Source organism: Triticum aestivum, chromosome 6B (genome assembly GCF_018294505.1).
Source record: "Triticum aestivum cultivar Chinese Spring chromosome 6B, IWGSC CS RefSeq v2.1, whole genome shotgun sequence".
Taxonomy (NCBI): Eukaryota; Viridiplantae; Streptophyta; class Magnoliopsida; order Poales; family Poaceae; genus Triticum; species Triticum aestivum.
Window position 1 is genome coordinate 501820034 of NC_057810.1, and position 4363 is coordinate 501824396.

The following is a 4363-nucleotide window of genomic DNA, read 5'->3' on the forward strand; positions in this document are numbered from 1 at the left end:
ATTCGGCTAAACTCCTCCCAATGTTTGTTCACAAGGAAGAAGACCTTCTTAACGCAAAGCTGGTTAGTTTTTCATAACTCTTGCTTTTTTTAATTTCATGTGCACCCTTTTGCTGAGTTTGTCAAGAAGTTTTTGTTCATCTCGGTTGTTCAATACCTATGATTTATAGTTTGTTCACCGTTTCTTTCATTCTTGGCAGGTTTTCTTGATTCTATTCAAGCCAATTGGCACAATGGCGCACTATGGTGTGTACGTGGTGAATAGATATCGTGGGAGCATTGACATCCTTGATTCACTTTCTTATGATAATATGGAAACGTCGCGATCGAGTTTCCACGGGGACTGCAAAAATATCGTGAGTGTTTCTTAGCCTGAACCTCCTTTCACATTCTCTTGTTTGACACGAAGTTTATTATGCCTTGTGTTGACAAAATATGTTGTTGTCTCTGTTTTGGTAATACTGCTTGAACTGACTATCATTTAGAAGTTGAACTTCTGCTATTTTGTTTAGGTGGATCTTATGCAAGTGTTACTTTTTTATGTACCTAAACTTAACTATTTTGGTTAACATGTTTTTGACTTCCTCTAATTTTGTTATTTCCAGCAGATAAAGAGATTTGTTGGGTTGCTCGACGAGGTGTACGGCAAGGCTGCATACAAGGCGAGCAAGCAGCCTAACTGGGTGACTATTGCAAAGAGGCCGACTTTCATCGATGTTGCGAAGAAGAAGAGTAATGATTGTGGTTTCTTTGCCATGAAGTTCAGCTCTTCGTATGACGGCAATGAGATTGTTGAAGATTTTGGTGATGTGGAAGTATGTTCTGTCTTTGTTCTCTCTCATCATCCTTTGATTTTTCTTGTGTGTTTTTGGTGAGACGCTCCTGCTGTGGTTTTAGATATCCGTTACTAAACCATCATTTTCACCTTTCTTTTGTTTGCAGGCTGCTGCAGATGACTGGAAGGCTGAGTTCATGCACACTCTGATTTTTAGCGAGAAGAATGAAGTCATGCGTTCAGAGCTCCCTAAAGAGATCCAGTCCTTTGGCCCGTGAATTTGAAGCATTAGTTTCATTGTAGATTTGATTTCGTACAAATTTTTAGGTTTGATAATGATTGGAACAATTCCGTAAAGATTTGGTTGTAAGAATGTTTTTAGTGATTTGTGTATCTATAGGTGCAGCACTATTACTTATCATATTGTGGACAAATGCATTTGGTGTGAAGAATGATTTGGCTTTGTGAATTTCAATGTACTGCATCGTTTTTCAGTATCCATGTGTTGAATGTTTTTGCCCCAACAGATGTACCTGAACTTCTGCCTCTGTTTTGGTTGAACTGCTTGATTTTTGTTGTTGTTTATTTTTGGGCCCCCAACATATGATCGTAGACTTGAACTTCTGCTTTGAGATGTGGCTGGGCAGCTGGTTTCAGATAGAGAGGATATTCTGTGTTGTGTAATGTATTGGTAATTTTCAACCCAACCAATATGTATGCTTTTGCGTAAAATCTATATTTGTTTTTTTGTGTTTTTTCAAGTGCGAATGTATTTCATATGTAAATTTGTGCAGAAATATTGTTGACATTTCTTTATCTTTGTCGGCATTGTACATGAACTTCTGCACGTATCCAAGCAGAACTTCACATTTGAACGCGTTGTCTTAGGCATGCTAACCTTAGTTTATGCGGCGAAACTTTATTTTTTAAGCATATTCTTTTCCTACATCGATTTTACATACCAGAACTTCTTCTGTAAGCTGACATGAACTTCAAAACTATATGATTATTTGCTGGTTGCTCTTTTATGGAATACAACACGAGCACCTCCTGCCATAACATACCAGGACCTCTGCAGTAATATTACTTGAACTTCACAGTGTATGTTTTTCAATTTATTACTGCTTGCACTTCCATGCAATACAACACCAGCACATCACTTCCTGCCATAACATACCAGGACTTCTGCAGTAATATTACTTGAACTTCATAGTGTATATTACCAGGGGATGACATAATGTTCTGCACATTGACATGACATAAGTTTGCATTGTGTTAATTGACCTATTCTAACTGTTCATGAGCCTTGCGCTCCTCCTAGGCTTTGGTGGTAGAGGTTTTTGCTTGACATGTACCTCTTCCTCTTCATCGTCCTCTTCCTCTTCATCATCCTCTTCCTCTTCCTCTTCATCATCCTCTTCCTCTTCCTCTTCATCGTCCTCTTCCTCTTCGTCTTCCTCTTCCTCTTCTTCGATTGCGTCTTCATCTTCTTCTTCCTCTTCATCTTCCACCACTTTCTTGTTGCTGGCTCTAGGTTTTGCTTTCTGTTTCTTCTCTGGCTTTTTGCTTGTCTTTGCAGCATCTGCGCGTTGCGGGCATGTTCTTGCATTATGTGGTTCATACTGCTTGCATATGCTACAAAGCCTCCTGCTTGCTTTCTGTGGGTGTGGTCCCTTCTTTTGTTCTATAACTTTGGGTTGTTGTTTCTGAACTTTGGGTTGCTTGACCTCCTCAGCATTGTTTCTTTCCAAGAGTGTTGGACAGGTCATCTTGTTGTGTCCCGCAACTTGGTTGCACACACTGCATTTCCTGTGTCCAAGTGGCACTCCGTTCTCATTGTGCACAACGACTCTTCGTGCAGGTGGTGCCTTTATTTGAGCTCTCTTGTCACTTTTCTTTGCTGCAGTAATTTTCTTCCTACCCTTTGTTTTAGAATACAACAACAGTTTCATCGTCTCTTGCTGTCGCTGCTCCATTGATTGGCCATCACCCTGCTTGCATTGGTTGGCTTCATCGACGGCATTGAGCATTTCAGCTGCATAATAATGAAGGTCATCTTCAATTTCAGCATCCTCTTCAGCCATCCTTTCGTCAGCATCCGCTTGATTTGCTGAATGTATTGCATCAAGCTCTTCCACAAGCCTCTTGAGAACATAGTAGGCTCTGTCATATTGCTGGTCACATCTCATCGCTTTCTTGCTAACCATCAAATTCAGCTGCAGCAAGATGTCTTGCTTCGATAGCCTTGAGCTGCCATCTGATGTGGTTGTGTTGTAGTCCCTTGTATCAAAGGTTGGTTGTGATCTTGCAGTCTTTGTGTACCGTTTGAGGATATACTTGTTTAGAAATTTGTGAGGCTTGAGGTAGTCTAGTATGTTCATGATGTGAAGGTAGAACAGTCCTGCATTTTTGTGATGAATGCAGAATACATAGTTTGTGAGCCAGCAATGAGTTTCATAAATTTTGATATGATACTACTAGTCTAGCTATTTAATGAGCTTGTTTTTTCGCTCACCTGTGTGTGTCCAGAACTTGCATTTACACTTGTATATTTCATTCTCTGGGTCAGCTACAACTTGGAATTCATGCTTTGACCAGGAAAATCTTTCTTCATCATCATGGCCAGGCTTGTTGTGGTAGTACACAAGGTACTTAGTGGGATCTGCTGTATGCTTTGCATGAAATAGCGTGGCCTTTCTCATCCTATTCCTCATCTCGGTGTACACGGCTCTTGTGTACTTGATAGCCATGTCTTCCTCGTAGTCGTAAGTTGTTTTTGTCACAGGATTGGTCTACACATGTCAAAAAGTGAGATATTAGTCGAAGCAGAGTCATGGGTTTCATTTTTTAAATTCAAAGTGCACATGTTGAAGGTAAAACAGAACTTGATGGGGGTCTTTTGTACTTGTCATCATACCATGCTGGTCATTATTTGCTCGTTCTCCTTCTGCATCCGAGTTTGTATGCAAGCATTGACCCGCCTAGCAAACTTGTGTAGGTTCTGGGTCCCCTTGACAAACCCTTTCTTTAGCACGTGGTTCATGCTCTCGCTTTGTTGTGTGGAAGTCATTCTAGCACAGAAAATGTTCTTGTAATATGCTGAAATCCACATCTTCCTATCACTCCAGAGTTGCATCATCATCTGGTCATTCTCCAGGTTGTACTTGTGCACGAGCTTAGCCCAGGCATCTTCAATCTCCATTGGCATCAGCGGCAGTTTAATATAGCTGTGAACTCCTCTTTGAATGTTTTATACTTTTTGTACAGCAACGCGAGGTACTCCCTGTACTTCATGATGTGCTAACAACATAGCTTGTGGACGGTGTTTGGAAATGATTGTGGTATAGCTTTCGCCATCGATGGGCACTGGTCTGCATAAATTAAAAAAAGAAACTTGATTCTTTTTTGTACTGATGGTGAACTTATGTTGTACAAGTACTTGAACTACACATCTTGGTAGTATGGTATCTAAGAATGTCACATGTATTTTTTCTTTACAGCAGTGTTGCTGAACTTCTGTGGTATCAATGCTTGAACTTCACAGTTAGTAGTAGGACAAACTAGTAATGTCGCAATCAAAATTTTTCTT